This window comes from Anolis sagrei, chromosome 9 (genome assembly GCF_037176765.1).
Source record: "Anolis sagrei isolate rAnoSag1 chromosome 9, rAnoSag1.mat, whole genome shotgun sequence".
Lineage (NCBI taxonomy): Eukaryota > Metazoa > Chordata > Lepidosauria > Squamata > Dactyloidae > Anolis > Anolis sagrei.
The window spans coordinates 23,916,953-23,941,093 of NC_090029.1; the positions used below are offsets into that span (position 1 = coordinate 23,916,953).

The following is a 24,141-nucleotide window of genomic DNA, read 5'->3' on the forward strand; positions in this document are numbered from 1 at the left end:
TTGCTTGTGACTTTGTGGTTGTGCCCCATGCCTTTCTGCTTGGAGGGACACGGCTCCGCCACGTCGTGTTTTGCTCCTCTGCAGGTGCCATCGGAGTTTGTGAAATAGCCCTTTGTGCAGCCTCCACACCTGCTCCCCTGAAGCCCGGAGGCAGCCAAGGGTTTGGATTCAAAGGGTGCCGCATGCACTCGCTCTTCCAGAGAGGCAGGGCTCTCCGCCTGACCTGAATTTAGCACCTATTACTAGCAAAGTGCCAAGTGTTCTTCTGGGAACCGTGGATGTCAAAGCGAGGAAACAAATGGCATTTGGAAGTGAGGCTTGGCATTTGCGTGCATTCGGCCTCGTTGCCACTATTGTCCTCTGGTTTCCTTGCAGACAGCAGCCCGTGTTTCATGGGATGGAGGGTATGGCTTATTTTGTATGTCAGAGACAACCCAGGTCCTCTTTTGTGGCCTTATTCTTATTGCAGATTTCTTCTTCTTCTTCTTCCGCCTCCTCCAATTCTAATTTCTCCTTTTTCCTTCTCATCTTTCTCCTCCTCTTATTCTGATTCCTCCCCCTCCTTTTCCCTTCTTCTTCCTCCTAATTCTAATTCCTCCTCTTATTGTAATTCCTCCTCCTCCTTTTCCCTTCTTCCTCCTCCTGTTTTAATTCTAATTCCTCCTCTTTTTCCTTCTCATCTTTCTTCTCCTCTTCTAATTCCCCCTCTTCTTCCTCCTCTGCAGTGTTCCTCCTGTTTCTGAGTCTCTAAACCAGAGCTTTCCAAACATGTCAACATTGGAGACACACATCATTTTGTGACAGTTATCCAGCTCTACTTGCAAAACAGACTAAACCAACCCATTAGGTTCTCAACCTGTGGGTGACCAGGTGTTTTGGCCTACAACCCCCAGAAATCCCAGCCAGTTTACCAGCTGTTAGGATTTCTGGGAGTTGAAGGCCAAAAACATCTGGGGACCCCAGGTTGAGAACCACTGCAAGACGTACAGACACTTATGGAGACACAACAAACCTGAAGGTACTTCGGTTAATCAATGTAAAGCAAACTTATTTATTTATCGTGTCATCCGCAACCAGAACATTGTAAACAATGTACAGCAAATGACACACTTAGACACAACAGCTGACATACTAATACGTTGCAACATTTGCAGAATCACAGAATACTAGAGTTGGATGAGGCCGCATGGGCAATCCAGTCCGAGCCCATTCTGCCTTCATGCAGGAAAAGCACAATCAAAGCACCCACGACAGATGGTCATCCAGCCTCTGTTTAAAGGGCTCCAAAGAAAAAGCCTCCCTTGGACTCTGAGGCAGAGAGTTCCACTGCTGAATAGTACTTCTTACATTCATGAAATTCTTCGTAATGTTTAAGTAGCATCTCCTTTCCTGGGATTTGAAGCCATGGTTCCATTGAGTCCTAGTCTCCAGGGCAGCAGAAAAGAAGCCGTGTTCTGCCTCGTCCTTATGACATCCTTTCAGATATTTTAATGGCTCTCATGTCTCCTTTCAACCTTCTCTTTAAGACACTCTTCAGAGGAATTATTCATGGGGTCCAGACCTTTGATCCTTTTAGTTGCCCTCCTCTGGACAACTTCCAGCTTAGTCAATGTGCCCAGAATTGGACACAATATTCTAGGGGAAAAGGTCTGACCAAAGCAGAAGGGAGTGGTACCTTATTTCCCCCAATCTAGATACTATACTCCTTTTGATGCAGCCCACTGGCTTTTTTAGCTGCTGCATCACACAGTTGGCTGTTATTCAACTTATTGTCCACAAAGACTCCAAGTTCTCTTTGACAAATTGACTGCTTTCAAGCCTAGCGTCCCTCATTCTGTCTTTGCACATTGCATTTTTTCGGCCTAAGCAAAGTATCCTCCACTTCTCTTTGTTGACATTCACTTTGTTAGTTTTGGACAATCAGCTCTCTCATCTATTAAGGTCCTTTTGCATCCCGATCCTGTCTCCTGGAGTACCAGCTCTCTCTCCCAATTTAGTGTCATCTGCAAACTTAGTCAGCTTGCCCTCTAAACATTCATCCAAGTCATTGATAAAAATGTTGACAAGTTCCAGGACAAGGTCCTCTTAATGGCACTCAAATAGTCATTTCTTTCCAGGATGAAGAGAAACCATTGGAGAGAAGCACCCTTTGAGTTTGGACACTCAGCCAACTCCAAATTCATTGGTGTGCAAGAAGTTATGACAGACTGCCTCCTTCATGATCTGCTTCAGAATTTTTCCTGGTCTTGAGGTCAGGTTGATTGGACATTGGTCATGATTTGGGTCACTTCCTTAAGGAGAGGGACCTCATTGGCCCTTCTTACAGTTTGGAAACATTCAAATCTCACCGTCCACCCGTCTAGACAAGACCAGGCAAGTTAACATATTCACTCAGGAATAAAAGAAGAAGCCTGGCAGGAGCAACCAAAGCCAACTGGAGAATCTGAAATATTTGTTTAAAGGCACGAACAAACACTGCCTTCTTGGTCGCCTGGGCTTGGAAAGAGCCAATTGAAACCAAGACCAAAATTACCTTTCTTAAGATCTACTTATCCAACCAAAGACACCTGATTTTTGGGGAGCACAGCTGCACACTATACCAAAAGAAATTCCACCTTGTAAGGCAGTGGTTCTCAACCTGTGGGTCCCCAGCTGTTTTGGCCTACAACTCCCAGAAATCCCAGCCAGTTTACCAGCTGTTAGGATTTCTGGGAGTTGAAGGCCAAAACATCTGGGGTCCCCCAGGTTGAGAACCACTGCTGTAAGGTTTCAGTCTGTGGTACCCTTCATGGAGTGCAGATAGATCAACACCACATATATTTTGCACCCCCCCCCTCTCCCAAGTCAAGATCCACATCATCTAATCTCAGACAGCGGGATATTTAAATAAAGTAACTTGGGGTTCAAACTACAAGCTCCTGAGGTTTAGGCCCTTAGCACTGCCACCAAAGTTGTCAATAACAACAACAACAATCCTCCCTTCAAGGCTTTACTTTTTGAAGATGAGAACCTCCCACCCTAAACATCATTCCACAGATACATAAACCTCACTTGCCTAGTTTCCAACAGACCTCACAACCTCTGAGGATGCCTGCGACAGATGTGGGAGAAAGGTCAGGAGAGAATGCTTCTGGAGCATGATCAGACAGACCAGAAAATTCACAGCAACCCAGTGATTCCGGCTATGAAAATCTTCGACAACACAATAAACCATCCATGTTTTACCAACCAAATGTCTTATGAAGAAGGCAAGAGTTATCCAAAAAATACAGCCACACATATCGAAGACCTCATCAACACTGTCATATAATGCAGTTTCAGAATGCAGATGAACTGCATTGGATTATATTGTTATGATGATGTTTATTTATACCCCACTTTCTCTCTCCACAATATGGCAATATAGATTCATATAATCCAGTCCAATGCTAGTTCAAACTACATCATATTCTCCGTTACCACTCATGGAGTGTCTCTTACCCATAATGTTCGAGAATATATATAGATATATACGTATGTATATATGCGTATGTATGTGTATACAGACATACACACACGGATTTTGGAATACCTGTATTTGCACATTAATGTGCAATGTGCACATGAGATCTCTTGGAGGAAGGACCAACTCAACCCATTAATTTCATGTCTGGCTCATAAATACCTTGTACACTTATCTGAAGATAATTTTATTACACATTTTTAGTAATTTTTGTGCATGAAACCAACATTTGTTCTTGGGAATACATCTGTATTTGCATACACACACCATGATATCCCTTTGCTAGGAACCCAAGTTTAAACACAAAATCATACGTATCCTTTTCAGATGTTGGAATAACTACATTTGAACATCATACAAAGTGGATCATGAGGGATCTTGGGAGATGGGACCCAAAAGCTCTCTGCTTTATTTTGCATAGACATATCTAAGGATATATTTGAACATGGACCCAAGTCTAAATATGAAATCGATGCATATATATATATATATATATATGATATAACATATCTATAAAATATCTAGCCCACCCTCCCCTGGCGCAGTGGTTAAACCCCTGTGCCGGTAGGACTAAATACCGACAGATCAGAGGTTCAAATCCAGGGAGAGCATGGATGAGCTCCCTCTATCAGCTCCAGCTCCTCATGCAGGGACACGAGAGAAGCCTCCCACAAGGATGATAAAACACCAAAACATCCAGACGTCCCCTGGGCAACGTCCTTGCAGACGGCCAATTCTCTCACACCAGAAGCAACTTGCAGTTTCTCAAGTCGCTCCTGACATGACAAAACAAACAAACAAACAAAATTATCTATAACATATCTAGAGATAAATTTTATAGGCAATGTTTTTAATAATTTGGCACATGATACGAACTTTGTGTACCAAAAGCTCTGCTGTATTTTGCATACACATGTATAATGAGATATTTTGAATACGGACCCAAGTCTAAACATGAAATTGAAGCATCATGCAATATATATATGAGACATATCTGGAGGTAACTTTATATGCAATATTTTAATTATTTGGCCCATGAAAGGAACACTGTGCACCAATAGAAAAGGTGTTTTTTATTCTCAGTTATTCATATGAACAATTCTAGAGTATTTTCCATCCTTTTGCACATGCAAATAATCCAAACTGAACCTTTTGCATATGAAAATAATCGAAATTGATTCTGTTGCACATGAAGATAACCCAAATTGATCCTTTTGCACATAAAAATAACCCAAATTGATTCTGTTGCACATGAAGATAACCCAAATTCATCCTTTTGCACATGAAAAAAACCCAAATTGATCCTTTTGCACATGAAAATAAACCAAATTGATTCTTTTGCATATGAAAATAACCCAAATTGATCCTTTTGCACATGAAAATAACCCAAATTGATCCTTTTGCACATAAAAATAACCCAAATTGATCCTTCTGCACATGAAAATAACCCAAATTGATCCTTTTGCACATGAAAATAACCCAAATTGATCCTTTTGCACATGAAAATCACTTTGCATGCATTGAAAGCAAAGGTGCCACTTTCTCAGCCTCAAAGAGGGAGCCCATTCTATAATATTTTAAGTCATTTCTGATAAGGGAATGCTCTTCTTTTATTCTACCAGGGATAGTATGACTCAATAGTTACAGGATGAGGCTGTTGTCCCCATTGAAACCCACTCCCCCCAAATATCCATAGAAAATGGGGGTCCCAGGGTTCATTTTGTGGGGGCAGGAGGCCTCAAAATGGAAAGAGAGCTCCCCAAAAGCCCACCTCCAGCAAAGAAAGTCACCCCCATATACATATATAAAAGCCCTTTGACTCTATTTCTTCTGGCTATGAAAAGGGCGCCCCAAATAGTAATAAAACCCCCCCTTTTCCATCTTTTTTCTCCCGCCTCACAGTCTTACCTGCGAAAGCGGATCCTTGAAACATAAAAATTTCCCTTTTATTTTGTTTCTTTCACCCTTTACGGGCCCGCCCGCCTCGTCCCCGGAGACACAACTGGGAAGCAGCGGAGGAGAGAGAAAAAGAGTGAATGAACGCGTTCCAGCCACCGTCGAACAGCCTCGCCGGAGGCCCCGCCCCCTCGCACCTCTCGCCCCGCCGCTTCTCGCGAGATCGCCCACGCTACAGGCGCTGAGGGAACGCAGGAGGTTGAAAGTTCCTTCGCCCCACCCATTTGGTAACCCCGCCCTTTTCTTTAAGCCAATCAAAAGCCGCATTTCCAAGGGCCAATCGGAGGAGGCGCGTGGGCGAGGCAGGCTACGTCAAGTTTCTCCCTCTGTTTTCTGGCTCCTTGCTCCCGCCTCTCGAGCCGGGCTGTCCAATCAGAGCACGCGACGCCACAGCCTCGACCAATTGCCTTCCTCCGCCAAGGCCAAAGAAAACAAAGGCAGTTGGGTGCATCTATGCTGAAGAATGAATGCAGTTTAGTCCCGCTTTCACTGTCAAATCATAGAATCATAGAATCAAAGAGTTGGAAGAGACCTCATGGGCCATCCAGTCCAACCCCCTGCCAAGAAGCAGGAATATTGCATTCAAAGCACCCCTGACAGATGGCCATCCAGCCTCTGCAAAGAAGGAGCCTCCACCACACTTCGGGGCAGAGAGTTCCACTGCTGAACAGCTCTCACAGTCAGGAAGTTCTTCCTCATGTTCAGATGGAATCTCCTCTCTTGTCGTTTGAAGCCATTGTTCTGCGTCCTAGTCTCCAGGGAAGCAGAAAACAAGCTTGCTCCCTCCTCCCTGTGGCTTCCTCTCACATATTTATACATGGCTATCATATCCCCTCTCAGCCTTCTCTTCTTCAGGCTAAACATGCCCAGTTCCCTAAGCCGCTCCTCATAGGGCTTGTTCTCCAGACCCTTGATCTGGACACACTCCAGCTTGTCAATATCTCTCTTGAATTGTGGTGCTCAGAATTGGACACAATATTCAGGTGTGGTCTAACCAAAGCAGAATAGAGGGGTAGCATTACTTCCTTAGATCTAGACACTATGCTCCTATTGATGCAGGCCAAAATCCCATTAGCTTTTTTTGCCGCCACATCACATTGTTGGCTCATGTTTAACTTGTTGTCCACGAGGATGCCAAGATCTTTTTCACACGTACTGCCCTTGAGCCAGGCATTGTCCCCCATTCTGTATCTTTGTATTTCGTTTTTTCTACCAAAGTGGAGTATCTTGCATTTGTCCCCGTTGAACTTCATTTTGTTAGTTTTGGCTCATCTCTCTAACAAAGCTCAATAGATTCCTGGGATTTGTTGTTTGGCAATGTCTTTCTCCTTCCTTGTCAGACCACAAACTCTCAGGATCCAATTGTATTGAACCATGGCATTTGAAATGGGATCAAACTGCATTAATTCATTGGTGTAGATGCACCCAGGGTCATTCTTTTTAGGCGGTCTCTGTGGCAATGAAAACCTCTCTCTGTCTCTGAAAAATAATCATTTGTGCCAAAATCTTTCAAAAAGATTGAAAGGAATGGTGCATATATTTACAAAAGCGCAGAGGGTTAAACCGCTGAGCTGTTGAACTTGTTGACCGAAAGATCGCAGGTTCAAATCCAGGGAACGGGTGAGCACCCGCTGTTAGCCCCAGCTTCTGCCAACCTAGCAGTTCAAAAACATGCAAGTGTGAGTAGATCAATAGGTACCGCTCAGGTGGGAAGGTAACAGCTGGCTACATGACCTTGGAGGTGTCTACGGACAACACTGGCTCTGTTATAGAGCAGGAATTTAGGGGTCTTTGCCAGGAGGCAGAGACCAATCAGACTAAAGAGTTCGTTACCCTGGCAAGACAGAGAGAAGCACCCAATCCCTGATTTTTCCCAATAAAAGGTCTCACCAAGTTGAAGGAAGTGCCACCGAGGTTTATTAGCAATTCAGCTAAAAAGGATACAGAGCAGCAATCATTCGCCAAGCAGAGCACGTGGTTACAGAAATAAATGGCATTTTAATAGAAAATACAGAGTTGTGGGTTTCAAATCTCCCCACTCTCGGCCCTCTGCCTGGCTGAAAAGTGATTGGCTGATGCCACAACAGCTGGGAGGAGGCTCGGCCTCCCTCTGAGTGTGTGGGCCAATTACAAGGCTGCTGTGATGTGCCAATCAGAAGGCTCCTGCCACTTCGGCGCGCCGGCGAATCAGGAGGGAGGGAGGGAGGCAGGACAAGGGAATACAATGCATTCTTGAGTGGATTATGGAAACTCAGGAAATGACCAAATGCCTGGCGAGTCCTAGAAAGGCCTGCGAGCCAGGCTAGTCTATTGTCCTATGATGGGTGGCAATAAACATAAACCAACATAATCCGGGTTTTCTTTAACAGCACAGACAAGGGAACAATGGGGGCAAACTTAGGTGGATGTCTTTAGTGAGATGCTGAATGGGTGACAGGTTGGGAGGGGAAAACCTTTCAAGGGTTTCTCCTTATCCCATGGAGATATGATTAAGAGTTTGCTAATTGGTGACACCCTTGGTGGCCAAGTACCTCCGAAGCCAAAGAATATCACCTTTTGTCACTGTCCATGCAAGGGATGTCTATAGATAAGAGTTCTTTGTGATGGCTAATCTCTGCCCCTCCAGGATCAGGGCAACTTCCTTACATATTTTTCCTCAAGGAGATGGGAAGGGGGCAAAAAGGGTCAGGGCAAGGTCAGCTACATGAAGGGAAGTATAGAAATACAGGAGAAAATATGAAAATATAGAAATCGTAATACAGAGAGTAAACCAAACTATCCTCCCCAAGTGTCCATAAAGGGAAATATATCCATGAGAGGGAAAGAGAGTCCCTTGTTTGTGAGATGGGGGACCATCAGGAGCCCAGGTGTGGCTCCGATGGAAAAATTCAAATACTTTTGTGGCATGATTTTCAGTAATAAATTGGTTACCTTCTGCTGTAAACATATGAAAATAGGGCATAAAGCCTTGATTAAATGATACACACCAAAATGACCAAGGCTTAACCCTTATTATCCAGCCTCGTGTCCTTGCCCATAGCAAAACCAAAAGTTACTATCTCTTGGGGGGGGGGGGGGGAGGGTCATGTTCGACTTCGGCTCTTCAGCTTAGAAATGGAGATGAGCACCAATTATTATTATTATTATTATTATTATTATTAACTTTATATCCCGCCACCATCTCCCCAAAGGGGACTCGGGGCAGCTTAAATGAGGCCAAGACCAAAAATACATTACAACAAAATAAAATCAAAACACAAACTTTGCAATAAAATAAATAATGCATAAGAATGCAATAAAATAATGCAAAATACAGTAATAGATACATCACAATCATAGCGAGCGGACCACATGTACAAGGTAAAATAGTAAAAACTCAGGATGAGATAGAGATGAAATGCAAATATTTGTGAAGGAAAAACGCATTGGAAAACGAATCATGGAGACAGGCCTTCAAACAGGCAGGGGGAAGTACAGTGTGGAGGCAGACATTATGGGGGTGCGAACAAAAGGAAGTTGTAGGGTCACTCCAAAAGCACAGCAGAAAAGCCAGGTTTTGAGATCCTTCTTGAGCGCTGCTAGAGTGGGGGCTTGCCTAATCTCACCGGACAATGAATTCCAGAGACGTGGGGCCACAGAGGAGAAGGCTCTCTCCCTTGTTCCCATAAGGTGGGCCTGTAATAAAGGAAGGGGCAAAAGGAGGGCCTCTCCCGCAGATCGGAGTGGGCCGGTTTGTGGAAGGAGATGCAGTCACGAAGGTAGGCAGGTCCCATACCATTTGGGGCTTTATGGGTAATGACCTGAATCTTGAATTGGGACCGGAAAATAAATGGCAGCCAATGGAGCTCCTTAAACAGGGGGGTTGACCACTCCCTGTAATCCGCCCTGGTAATTAATCTGGCTGCTGAACGTTGAACCAGTTGGAGTTTCCGGGCCGTCTTCAAGGGTAGCCCCATGTTGAGTGCATTGCAATAGTCCAATCTAGAGGTAACTAAGGCGTGGACCACCGTAGTCAAGTCAGAGTCAGACCCAACTGGACTTAATGTCAGGGGAATGCCTTTACCTAAACTGAGCTATCACTGTAGGAGTGACAATTGCAAATGAATTGCAAACTGCAATAATAAGACCTCCTTCTACAGCTGGAGGTAAGCCTTTGGAACACAAGGCAGCCTTTTGTGTGCCTGTCTTTCTATGGAAACAATCCTTAGCAAATAAATAAATAAAGTTCAAGTAACACTTTATCAGGCATGGGCAAACTTGGGCTTAAGCGGCTGAGGGGGGAAAGGAGGATGTTAGGGATTGTGGCAGTTGACATCCAAAACACCCGGAGGGCCCAAGTTTGCTCCTGTCTAATTTATGTGGATGATCTTGCAAAGGCATTCGTCACAGTGAATCGCAGTGTTCTCTGGACCATCCTCCAAAAACTTGGATGCTCTTGAAGGAAAAGGAAAATTTGTGAACATCGTGCAGCTCCTTCACGATGACATAATGGCAACGGTCTTGGACAGCAATGGCTCCCAAAGCGACCCATTTAAGGTGGAATCAGGTGTCAAACAGGGATGTGTTATTGCCCCAACCTTAGTCTTCAAAGGCAACCCCACGTAGAGTGCATTGCAGTAATCTATTCGGGATGTAACCAGAGCGTGGACCACCAGGCCAAGTCAGACTTCCCAAGGTACGGGCGTAGCTGGCGCACAAGCTTTAACTGTGCAAAAGCTCCCCTGGCCACCGCCGAAACCTGGGGTTCCAGGCTCAGCGATGAGTCCAGGATCACTCCCAAGCTGCGAACCTGCGTCTTCAGGGGGAGTGTAACCCCATCCAACAGAGGCTGTAACCCTATGCCCTGTTTGGCCTTTCGACTGACCAGGAGGACCTCTGTTTTGTCTGGATTCAATTTCAATTTGTTAGCCCTCATCCAGCTTAATGATGTAACGTTAGAAAATGTTGATCATTTCCACTACCTTGGCAGCCACCTCTCCAAAAAGTCAACATTAACATTGAAATACAACACCGCCTGAGCTCTGCGAGTGCAGCATAATCCTCATGTAAGCCGCCCCAAGACCCCTTGGGGAGATGGTGGCAGGGTATAAAAATAAAGTTGTTGTTGTTGTTATTATTATTATTATTATTATTATTCCAAATGAAGCAGAGAGTTTTTGGGGATTGGGACATCTGTAGAGATACCAAGATGCTTGCTTATAAAGCCATTGTCCTCCCAACCTTGTTATATGCCTGCAAAATGTGGACCGTCACACTCAACTCCTAGAACGATTCCATCAGTGTTGCCTCCAAAAAATCCTGCAAATCTCTTGGGGAAGACAAGCAGAAGGAGCAAACACTACCAGCATTGAAGCAATGATCCTCTGCCACCAACTCCACTGGACTGAATTATTTATTTATTTATTTATTTATTTGGGGTGCTTCTACCCCGCCCTTCTCAACCCCCTAGGGGGGACTCAGGGCGGCTTACAAAAGGCACAATTCGATGCCTAACAATTACAACATACAATGCAATATACAATACACAAAGGCCATGTTGTCCGAATGCCCAAAGTTCACTGTCTCCCAAAGCAGTTACTCTACTCCCAATTGAATAATAGAAAATGAAAGGTTGGTGGATAGGGGAAAAAATTAAAGATAGGCTTCAAGCCAACCTTAAAAACTGTGGCATAGACACTGAGAACTGGGAAGCCCTGGCCCTTGAGTGCTGTAACTGGAGGTCAGCTGTGACCAACAGTGCGGTAGAATTCGAATAAAAGAAAAGCGCAGGATCGTATATTTTGGCAAATGCTAGATTTGCTTGAAGCTCAAAGGAGTAGATTGAGTACAAATCGGATTGAATATATGTATGTACACATGCATACATACAGGGTGTCCCCAAAAATGTATACACACTTTAAAAGCTTATGGCTCAATTGATGTGTCCCACCCGCAGGTTAAACCTAATGGAATTAATAATGGAACACAGACTAAGCTTTGAACAAAGGAAATTAATTTTAAAATGCTACTGGAAGTGTGAAAACGTAGTTGAAGTGCAAAGGAGGGAGTTTTAAAGAGATCCACCAACACAACTTGTTACTATGAGTCAAATTAGAGATAGGTTTGACCCCTCTTTGGCATTTCCCTTGGTTTTGGGATCTTTTGGGGTCCCGGGGATTTGAGAATAGCAAGAGAAAGCTGGGAAGATGTATTCTATGAGATCCAATCACTTCTCCAAATGGGAGCAAATCCTGGCTCCGTGACTCGATAGAGAGGATGCCAAGGACACCTGCCTCTCCGCTGACTGCAGAACAAGGAGCTCCAGCTTTCGAAGCCAAGTCATAAAGGAATTATAGAGTCGTTAATGTTTTATTCTTGCAATAAACCCTGACATCCTACCTGCTCTCTCGCTGGACTGCCAAGCCAGAATGGAGTTAAATATTGCACAAGAGACAGGACTTGGTGGTAATAATAATAATAATAATAATAATAATAATAATAATAATAATAGATGGCCATCCAGCCTCTATTTAAAAGCCTCCAAAGACCTACTGGATCTCATGCAACACATCTGTTAAGATCATGATGAATTCCGATCCTGTCCTTTGGATCAGAGGACACCTCCTAATTTGGTGTCCTTTGCAACCTTGATGATCATGCCCTCTAGACCTTCATACAAGTCATTAATACAGATGTTGAACAGAACTGGGCCCAGGAAAGAATCATAGAGCTAGAAGAGACCACTGGGCCATCTAATCCAACCCCCCTTATTCCGCCATTCATGAAAAGCACAATAAAAGCACCCTTGACAGATGGCCATCCAGCCTCTGTTTATAAGTTCCGAGGAAGGAGCTTCCACCACACTCCGAGGCAGAGAGTTCTATTGCTGAACGGCCCTTACAGTCTGGAAGTTCTTCCTAATGTTCAGGCAGAATGTCCTTGCCTGTAATTTGAACCCATTGCTCTGAGTCCTATTTTCCAGGGCAGCAGAAAACAAACCTGCTACCTCCTCCTGATGACATCCTTTTACATAGTTATACATGACTATCATGTCTCCTCTCATACTTCTCTTCTGCAGACTAAAAATACCCAGTTCTTTTAAGATGTTCCTCATAGGGATTCATGGTTTCCAGACCTTTGATCATTTCAGTCACCCTCCTCTGGACACCTTCCAGCTTGTCAATATTTCTTTTGAACTGTGGTGCCTAGAATTGGACACAGTATTTCAGGTGAAAAGGTTTAACCAAAATCGAATAGAGACTTTCCTCGATCTAGACACTAGACTCCTTTCGATGCAGCCCAAAATCCCATTGGCTTGTTTATCTGCTTTATCACACCATTGGCTGATGTTCAACCTGTCCATGAAGACCTCAAGATCTTTTTCACATGTTACTCTGTTGTCGAGCCATGCATCACCCATCCCGCATCTTTGCATTTCATTTTTTTCCTGCATAATTGTTGTATCTTATATTTGTCCTTGTTGGGATTCATTGTGTTAGTTTTGACCAATCAGCTCTCTCATCTGTTAAAGTCATATTGAATCCTGACCTTGTCCTCTGGAGCTATCCCTCCTAATTTGGTGTCATCTGCAAACTTGATCAGAATGCCCTCTAAACCTTCATCCAAGTCATTAATAAAGACGTTGACCAGTACTGGGCCAGGACAGAACCCTCTTTATGGCACTCCACTAGTCACTTTTTTCCAGGATGAAGAGGAACCATTGGAGAGAAGCTCCTTTTGGGTTTGGTCGCTTAACCAATTAAAGATCCACTTAATAGTAGCATTTCTTAGCCCACATTTGACTAATTTGCCTGCAAGAAGGTCATGGGAGATTTTGTCAAAGCCCTTACTGAAATCAAGATATGCTACTCCAACAGCATTCCCTGCATCTACCAAGCAAGGCTACTTCTAATATTTATCATTACAGCATATTGTAAGCCTGTTGCCACTGGACTAAAATTGACATTTAGATACACCAAACCATTGCTATGGGGTACCACTAGGATTTCTGCCCTATGTCCTTCTATTTCCCATCAGCAAATATTGCATCTGACAACTGTTCTTTGGTCAGGAATTATCTTGTCTGTCTCTTAATTCATTCAAGCAGAGAAAGTCTTGCTGTGATGAAGGGCCGGATGGATCGTTAGGATGTTGTCCATGTCAAAGGAGGTTCGTGTCAAATGGCCCAAGACCACCAGCTGGAGCCACCACCGTCCCCCCCTTGGGACTTTTCAATGTCTTGCTTTTATTTGATGCTCTCAGTCACAGCCTTTGATGGTGAAATAAATCTTAAGCGGAGAAGACAGAGAATTGATTCCAGGACACTGGAGCTGATCCAAGGGGTGTGGGTGGCTTTTAGAAATGCAACACCAAGGGAAGACAGTCAAAGTGAAGAATACATAAACGAAGTGTGCATCGGTTATGGAGAAATCAGACAATATGAATTACACTTCTGTTCCTGGTTTGAAAGTGTTATTTCCTGTTTAATTGTGCAGTACATTCTTTGAAAGTAGTTACTATCCTCTAGAAACTTTGTCTGAATTGGTTGAGACTTGATGAGATATTCACTGAAAAATTAGAGCAAAATGTGTTCTAGCAGGATGTCCCACAAAAACAAAGTTTGTGCAATGCATTGTCGAAGGCTTTCATGGCCGGAATCACTGGGTTGTTGTAGGTTTTCCGGGCTGTATGGCCATGTTCCAGAAGCATTCTCTCCTGACATTTCACCTGCATCTATGGCAAGCATCCTCAGAGGTTGTGAGGTCTGTTAGAAACTAGGAAAATTGGGTATATAAACCCAATTTTCCTAGTTTCACAGATATATAAACCGAATTTTCCTAGTTTCACAAATATATAAACCCAGTTTTCCTAGTTTCACAGATATATAAACCCAATTTTCATAGCTTCACAGATATATAAACCCAATTTTCCTAGTTTCCAACAGAGATGGAGATGGAGGCGAAGTATAAAAATAAAGTTATTATATATTATTATAGCTTGTGCTCCCTCTGTTTTATCAGTTTTAGATAAACTATTTTATGCAATGTTTTTGACATTAAATAAATACATCCAAAATTAAAGAGAACTTTTCCTGTGCTGGTTGGCCGGTCTCCCATCAGAGTCTGAACCAGAGCTGAACCTACTTAACTTTCAAGATCAAATGGGATCCGATGCCTTTGGTGTCTTTAAAACTCTTTAAAACTCTTCCAAAGCTGTCGAGGTGAGTTTAATGTGTCTTATTTGAGCCATGTATGCAATTTACACATTGGCTTGTTATAGGTTTTTCTGGGCTATTTGGCCATGTTCTAGAGGCATTTTCTCCTGACGTTTCACCTGCATCTATGGCAAGCATCCTCACTACCTCTGAGGATGCTTGCCATAGATGCAGGCGAAACGTCAGGAGAAAATGCCTCTAGAACATGGCCATATAGCCCAGAAAAACCTACAACAACCCAGTGATTCCGGTCATGAAAGCCTTCGACAATACAATTTACCCATTGTTTTCTGCAGTTGGCTCCATTGTTTTGTTGGTCTCATCTGTTTGCTGCCCCGAATTCACACGATATAAGGTCAAGATAAAAATATTTTCATAAGTAATTCATAAATAAGTAAAAGGCTATCTTGTGGCCCAAGGGCTGTGTCGCACAATCGATGCTGAGACCCAATAAGAGGTTTGTTTTCCAAGCAAAACTCAGAGGACAAACAACTGCATCAACAACAAATTCTGCAACAAGAGCTTGTGACGTATCTCTTTTATTTTTAAATTTGAAAAAAAGCCAGTTCAAACTGCCAGACCGAACGAAATGAAGGCTAATGTAGCTTCTCAATTGAATTTCCAGTGGGTTCTACCTCCAGAGTTCATTTGGCTAATTCCGTCCTCCGCATCCTGTAATTTGAGGACAGTGATGGATGGATGGAGTGAATAATATCTATGTAGCCGGCCCACTTAGTAATAGAAGATGTCATGTGCCATCGCGCTGGTAATGAATACCGATTATGGAGTAATTCATTTGGATTCGAACAATGAAATGGCATTGCGGTGGTGCCAATCTGGCGCATAACAGGCTCAGCTTTGTCTCCGTGTTTGTTTCAGGTGCAGTTTTTTGACCTGGTGATATTGTATTGCTACAGAATTATCTTTAGGCATTTTGCATATATAATAAACCTACTGTCATTATCTGCAAACCTCACTAGTACTGTCTGACGATGCATCTACACCAGGCATGGGCAAACTTGGGCCCTCCAGGTGTTTTGGACTCCAACTCCCACAATTCCTAACAGCCTCAGGCCCCTTCCTTTTTCCCCTCAGCCGCTTAAGCGGCTGAGGGGGAAAAGGAAAGGACCTGAGGCTGTTAGGAATTGTGGGAGTTGGAGTCTAAAACACCTGGAGGGCCCAAGTTTGCCCATGCCTGATCTACACTGTCAAATCAATGCAGTTTGATATCACTTTAACTGCCATGGCTCAATGCTAAGGAATCAAGGGAGTTGTAGATTGCACACTTTGGAAGCGAAAGCTAAAGACTTGTCAAAATACAGATCACAGAATTCCATAACATTGAACCAGGATGGTTAAAGTGGTGCCAAACTGCATTAATTCTGTTGTGTAGATGCCCCCTGTGATCCTCTAATGTCATGGAAAATTAATTAATATTACAATATGACCCCCTATTCAGGGTGCATTACTGAATTAACTGTAGAAAGATATGTGGCGTAATGTAAAATCATGCATAGTTCACGTTTTATCAGTCCACACACTGTCTTGCCAGAGAAAGAAAATATGCCATGCAGAAGATCAGTAAACAAGGAGTTTACTTTTGTAACGCAGAGCAACATATATACAGTCATGAGAACAGTTGCATTGACTCACACAATGTCCTTTGAGAGATTGAAATGGTATTTAGGTGTCCATGTGGAAGATCTTCTTCCAGCAGCTCATGAAGCATGAACCGTCTCTCTCTGCAAGCCCCAGCACAGCCAAAGCCTAGAAATGTAACTGTTGCCAAAACTCCCAGGCTCAGCTAGCTTCTTGGTATGGTCCAATCAATCAGCTTTTTAAAATCATTTTATCTTGTACATGTGGCCCACCCATTGTTATTGTGATTGTGCGTATTGGAATGTTATTTTATGACTGTGTTTTTAATTTTTTTGATGATGTTGTTTGTTGTTTATGCTTTGATTTTATTTTGTTATAATATGTTGTCCAGGCTTGGCCCTATGTAAGCCGCTCTGAGTCCCCATCGGGGAGATGGTGGCGAGGTATAAATAAAGATTATTATTATTATTATTATTATTATTAATTGTGCTTTGCAGTTTTCAGTTAACACACTCACCAACTGATTTTTACATGCCCTAACAAGGCGGAGAGCAGGCCATTTAAAGTAGGACTGAATGAATGCATAATACACATGGGTGTTCCTATCCGGATTGCATCCCATGGCCCCGCCAATTCTTCCTGCAACAGAGCTGTATTCCTTCTTTAAAAATATTTTTAAGCAGAGCTATAGAGACATCAGTGGAACATGCCAAGCAAGGACATCTCCCTTCTTTGGCTACCAACTTGGGATTGCTCCCATTTCATGCATAGCTTCTTTCCATACACTTCAGTGCAGCTGGACACATAGAAATGTAATGCACATAGCCCTTTTTATGTGAGTCCTTCCTTCCTTGGTGTAGCATTTCGATTCAGCAATTCAGTGCCCGGCTGATCCTTTTCTGGAAAAGAGATCACTAGCTGTGTCTCCAGGAAGGACTTGGCAGAAGGACAAACCCAATTGGATTGCAATAAAATGTTCATGCGGGGAAGCTTTGCACTTTGCCACCGACGGCTCACAATTAGCCATTGCTACGTTACCAAGGAAGGAGAGGCAGAGACGAGCCATCGTCTTCAAAGCTGGGACCACCAGTCACTGCATTCTGCAAGACAGAAGGAGACTATGGGGAGGGAATCTTATACCCTTTGGATGGGGGATCCATGGGAAGTGTATGATCCCATTCTGAGTTTTAATGCAACCTTTAAAAGAAGCTTTTCCAAACAGCGGAGACATTTCTCCAAAGCGGAATAGAGAGGGCTATAACTTCCCTCAATCTAGACCAGTAGTTCTCAGCCTTCCTAATGCTGTGACCCCTTAATCCAATTCCTCATGTTGTGGTGAGCCCCAACCATAAAATTATTTTTGTTCCTACTTCATAACCGTAATTTTGTTACTGTTATGAATCATAATGAAAATATCTGTTATGCAGGATGTATTTTGGCTTGTTGTAGGTTTTTTTGGGCTATATGACCATGTTCTAGAGGCATTCTCTCCTGACGTTTCGCCTGCATCTATGGCAAGCATCCTCAAAGGTCTGTTGGAACTAGAAAAATTGATGTATTTTCATTCACTGGATCAAATTTGGAACAAATACTTGATACGCCCAAATTTGAACACAAGTGGGGTTGGGGTGGGATTGATTTTGTCATTTGGGAGTTGTAGTTGCTGAGATTTATACTTCACCTGCAATCAAAGAGCATTCTGAACTCCATCAATGATGAAATTGAACCAAACTTGGCACACAGAACTCCCATGACCAACAGAAAAAGGGTTTGGTGGGCATTGCCCTTGAGTTTTGGAGTTGTTGTTCACTTACATCCGGAGAGCACTGTGGACTCAAATAATGGTGGATCTGGACCAAACTTGGCACGAATCCTCAATATGTCCAAATGTGGACACTGGTGGAGTTTGGGGAAAACAGACCTTGACATTTAGGAGTTGTAGTTGCTGGGATTTATAGTTCACCTACAATCAAAGAGAATTCTGAACCCTACCAATGATAGAATTGGGACAAACTTCTCCCACAGAACCCCCATGACCAACAGAAAATACTGTATTTTCTGAGGGTCTTTGGTGACCCCCCTGACCCCCCAGGTTGAGAAATGCTGATCTAGACATTATAGTCCTCTTGCTGCAGCCGAGAATCGCATTGGCTTTATAAGATGCTGCATCACGCTGTTGCCTTGTGTTCACTGGAAAGGGATCAAGGAGTCTGAGTAGACCACAAGCTGAAGATGAGTTGACAGTGATGCGTCAGCTAAAAAGGCCAATACTGCATCAAGAGAAATATAGCATCTAGATCAGACCTAGGCAAACTTCGGCTGTTCAGGTGCTTTGGACTTCAACTCCCACAATTCCTAACAGCCTCAGGCCCCTTCCTTTGCCTCCTTAGCCGCTTAAGGGGAAAAGGAAAGAAAAAAAGAAAAGGAAGGGGTCTGAGGCTGTTAGGAATGGTGGGAGTTGAAATCCAAACCACCCGGAGAGCTGAAGTTTCCCCAGGCCTGATCTAGATCGAGGGAATTCATAGTGCCACTACATTCTACTTTGGTTAGACTTCCTCACTTGGAATAACAACCTTTCTGAACAAAGCAACTGAAGAAGGAGGTAGACAAGATGGAAAGTGCTTAGAGAAGGGCTACCAAAATGCCCAAACGTCTGGAAACTATGAATCCCTCTGAGGAGCAGCTGAGGGAATTGGGGATATTTAGTTTGGAGAAAATAAGTTTGAGAGATGCGGGTATGAGAGCCATAAAATATTTGAAAGGATGTCCCACTGAAGAGGGAGCAAGCTTGTTTTCTGCTGCTCTGGAGACTAGAACACAATTGAGCCATAGGTTCAAATTGCAGGAGGAAAAAATCCGCCTAAATATTAGGAAGACATTCCTGACTGTCAGAACTGTTGGACAATGGGATAAGCTTTCTGGGAGTTCAACGTAGTCTCCTTCTCTGGAGGCTTTGAAACAGAGACTGCATGGCCATCTGTTGGGAGGGATTGCATTGTGTGTCCCTACCTGGCAGAATTCATATATTTATTTATTTACAACATTTATATGCTGCCCTTCTCACCCCGAAGGGGACTCAGAGCGGCTTTCTCTCTCTCTCTCTCTCTCTATATATATATATATATATGCACATACATACATACACATACACATACACACACACACACACATACACACACACACACAATATATTATAATATTAGCATAGTATAATATCAGTATTAAATATTACTATAGAATGGCTTGGAATGCTCTTGGAGTCTCTTACAAATAGCAACCTTCTCCAAGCCTCCTTTGTTATGTATATAATTCAGATTGCTTACTATATTGTATATGTGTATGTTGGTATGCAGTTTTCCTTAACTCTATGTTGTGGGAGGGGCTGCAGACCATATGATCAGATCTGGGACTATTCAGATCTCAGATTCCATTTTAGAAACAGTATGCTTTTAGAAGTCTGTAAAAACTGAATGCTTTAGAGACTCTATTAGATTCTCAGAACACATAAATGCTTTTGACTTTGGACTGTTAAGATTATAAGAAAGATGCCCTGTGTTATCTACATAGAGAAACGACTTCAAATCCTATCTGTAACTGGATTGATAAGCAATGTACCTGTGTTTTGAATACATGAACTTTGGGAGGAAACCAACTATGTTACTTTAACTTTATTTTTGTCTCTTGGGAGCATGATTTAAACCAGGATATTTTAAGGGAGAGTAGCTCTTTTTTGGGCAACTAAGAGAACACTTCTGAAACTCTGCTATATATAGCCGTCCCCTGCCATGCGTTGCTGTGGCCCACGTGGGGGTTCTGTGTGGGAGGTTTGGCCCAATCTTATCGTTGGTGGGGTTCAGAATCTCTGTGATTGTAGGTGAACTATAAATCCCAGCAACTGCAACTCTCAAATGACAAAATCAAGTTTTTGAGTGAAGGACATACATTGGGTTGTTAGGTGTCTTGTGTCAATTTGGTGTCAATTCGTCCAGTGGTTTTTGAGTTCTGTTAATCCCACAAGCGAACATTACATTATTGGGTTGTTGTAGGTTTTTTTGGGCTATATGGCCATGTTCTGGAGGCATTCTCTACTGACGTTTCGCCTGCATCTATGGCAAGCATCCTCAGAGGTAGTGAGGATGCTTCTGAGGATGCCTCTGAGGATGCTTGCCATAGATGCAGGCGAAACATCAGGAGAGAATGCCTCCTGAAAATGGTCATATAGCCCGAAAAAAACCCACAACAATCCAGTGATTCCGGACATGAAAGCCTTCGACAATACATTACATTTTTATTTATATAGATTTGTGCATTGGCATACCTTTGTTCCTAACAGTTTAAAGAGATACCTGGGTATATCAGACTAATGACTGAGAAACCTAAATTGCCTTGCATGAATACTAGTGGATATTTCCAACTAAGAAGGTTGATTCAAATGAGTTTTTAACTCTTCTCTGGAAGATCATACTTTCCAAAAGGTTATGATTATTCCAAACAGTGTGGATGCCAATTGATCTCCAAAACTGTCACGCTTCCAAAAGCCTGTGGAGATTCCTGGTTTCCTCAAATGGTTATGGTTAGGATTTATGGAGATTTCCATTTTTCCAAAAGTTTTGGCACCTAGGACAGTTCTTTTGAAGTTATAGAAGCCAATTCGGAAGCAAAGGCTGGTTTGCGGGAGGCTGAACCAGACCCTTCTCTCCTCCGTTGGAGACCATTGCCTCCCGCTGACTCTGGGAGGGCAATGGAAGAGGGATTGAAAAGAATGCCATCTCTTCTGCATCCTCTCCTTATCTGGAGTTGCCAGCTGAGCAAGCCAAGAGCCAGAGTGGTGGGGGGCCATGCATTTTTCATGGCTGTCCCAGCAGAGTGGCCGCCTGCAAGGAGCCTGGCGCTGTTCAGGTCACCTGCTTGACCTTCAGGTGTCTTCCCAGACCCAAGAGAGGCTTTATCGGGTCGCCATCTGCTCCTCAAGAGCCTCCTGGTGGGAGAGGCGCATCTTCCGCATCAAGAGGATGGGGAGAGAGATTGGAGAAAAAAAGTTACTAGAACATATACAAATGGCCAAGCTGTCTAGTGGACCTGGAGGTCAAAATAATGAAGAGTTTGCAAACAAATGGAGGCTGGCCTTTGTATACTTTGAAAGAAAGACCAAAATGGGAAACTGCAAGGGGAATAATGTAAGGAACTTACAAGAGTAAGTTTTATGGAGTATAATTATCACAGTGAGTGGTGACAGAAGCTCTAGGTCAGTGTTTCTCAACCTTCCTAATGCTGTGACCCCTTAATCCAGTTCCTCATGTTGTGGTGACCCCTAACCATAAGATTATTTTTGTTGCTATTTTATAACTTTGATTTTGCTGCTGTTCTGAATCGTAATGTAAATATCTGATATGCAGAATGTATTTTCATTCACTAGACCAAATTTGGCACAAATACCCAATATGCCCAAATTTGAATACTGGTGGGGTTGGTATTGGGGGATAGATTTTGTCATTTGGGAGTTGTAGTTGCTGGGATTTATAGGCAACCTTCAATCAAAGAGCCTTCTGAACTCCACCAATGATGAACCAAACTTGGCACAAAGAACTCCCATGATCAACAGAAAATACTACTAGAAGAGCAGTGTATTGAATTTCCTGCCATACAAAGATCCAACCAGTGAAAATGTCCACTGGGCTAATCAGGATACAGATCCTAGTTGGGCGGGTTTCTCGCCAATCAGGAGCTGGCACTGGTTCTTGAATAGCTAAACAATAAAATGAAAATGTTCTCTATTTGCAATTGTGGTATGTCCGTACTTTGGAGGACTTTCTCTACTGACATCCTCTTTGGCCATTGAACATGCACTTCTGGTTGTGCCTTCTACCCCATCTGTGTCTCTTTTGGCTTTCCTGGGAAGCTAGACATGCTGGGTTTCTGTCAAAACTAGGACAAGAAGAGGGCATTGCTTCTCCAAAGATTTCTGCTTCCCCCGCGTTTCCCCTCAATTTCCAATAACCTTACAATAATTTTAACGAATCTGATCTCCATTTCCCATGCAATGTTAGATATTTGGAGTCTGAAAGGGAAATTAATACATTGATTTGGGGTGAACTTTAGCATGAAGCTAACTTAGGTGCATCTAAGACTACATCCTCACTGTAGAATTAATGCACTTTGAGACCACTTAAATTGCCACAGCTCAATGCTATGAAACCCTGGGAGGTGTAGTTTAATAAATGGGTGCGTCTTCATTGTGGAATTAATGCACTCTGGCCCCACTTTAAAGTCTTAATGCTATGGAATCCTGGAAGCTGTAGTTTGATGGGCCACCAGCACACTTTTCCAGAGAAGACGAAAGACCTTGTGAAACTACAGCTCCCACAAACCTATAACACTAACTCTCTGGCCACAGCCACTTCATGAGTACAGTTAGATTAAGTGGGAGAAAAGTCAGGAACTGGAGAAAAACTGAGAGATGACGGGAGAAAATGGAATTACCTGCCGAGCCCATGCTGCCTGACAGGCCCCATTAAATTCCCTGTATTATATCTCTATCTTGCAGTTAATGGAGCAGGCAAAGAAAGTCCATTAACCAAGAGGCGAAGGGAAATTGACATTTGACTTGGGATGCCAAGTGGGATGTCTGGTCCCTTCTTGCTCCCCTGGAATAACTTGGTCTCTTCATTTCTCACCCATCCCTTCAAGACATGTCCCTGACAGGAATCGTGTGCCCCTCCATCCATCATCCACATCTGATATGAACACTGTAAATGTTTACATTGATGCCTTTCTGTGCCAAAGCTGAATATAGCATTGTTGTTCCTGGATTTGGTTTGCATTCTGTAGCATTTCTCAACCAACCTGCATTCAATCTGGATCTTATCAGTAACCAGAGCAGCAGAGTCCTTTGTTTCAAACTGCTGTCCAAGTCCTGTTATGTCAGTCTTTGGAGTGCAAACTCTGCTGACATCTATTTGGCCATTGAGAATAAATGCCTCTGTTCTGTGCTTTCATCCTGTCTGTGTCTTATTCAGTCTTTGATGCGCTGGGCTTCCAAACCCACGGTTCTTGAGAAGCTGAACGCACTTAACATTATTGAGGCTAACTGTGCACCATAGTTGTCATTCTAGTGTTTGTTTATTACACTATGAAACATGATTTTGGGGGCCATGGTGGTATAGCAGGTTAAAGTGCTGAGCTGCTAAACTTGTTGACTGGAAGAACGGATCTGCGGTTTGGATCTGTGGGACAGGGTGAGCTCCTGTTGTTAGCCCCAGCTTCTGCCAACCTAGCAGTTTAAAAACATGCAAATGTGAGTAGATGAATAGGTACCGCTTCGGCGGGATGGCAATGGCACGCTGGCCACATGACCTTGGAGGTGTCTTGGAGGTATCTATGGACAACACCCCTCAGAGTCGGACATGACTAGACTTAGTCAGGGGAAACCTTTTCCTTTACCTAACACAATTTTTGTCCCTGCATTATAAATGTCATTTTAATTGGGTCTATCATAAAAATCGGGGAAAAGTTTATTGAAGTGCAAAAACTTTGCATCCAAGAAGAGTATGCCCATAACAGTATGTTACACGATTTTTGTTCCTGGATTATAAAGGTCATTTCCTAATTGGTTCTATCATAAAAACATGTCAAAGGTTTGTTAAACTTCAAAAACTTTGTTTTTGTGGGACATCTTGCAGCACATTTAGCTTATTTTTTCTATGAATATCTCCAAGAGTCTCAACTAATTTAACCTACTTTTGGCAGCCACAAAAACAAAGTTTCTGGAGTATAATTTTCAAAGTAAGGACTGCACAATTAGACAGGAAATAAAACTTTCAAACCAGGAACAGTTTTTTTTGTAATGTTATAGGCATGTATCCTCTGCCCATCAATACATCCTCCCAATAGT

The 24,141-nt window shown here is 43.1% G+C and overlaps 1 protein-coding gene across 1 annotated transcript in view; it reads right to left on the reverse strand.

Annotated features, from left to right (window-relative positions):
* GLCE (glucuronic acid epimerase) overlaps positions 1-5,605 on the reverse strand; it is a 65,045-nt gene extending 59,440 nt beyond the window's left edge. The window contains exon 1 of the mRNA XM_060755390.2: positions 5,411-5,605. The gene's annotated coding sequence lies outside the window, so the exon portion shown is untranslated. The remainder of the gene's footprint in view (positions 1-5,410) is intronic.
* Between the last annotated feature and the right edge of the window lie 18,536 nt (positions 5,606-24,141).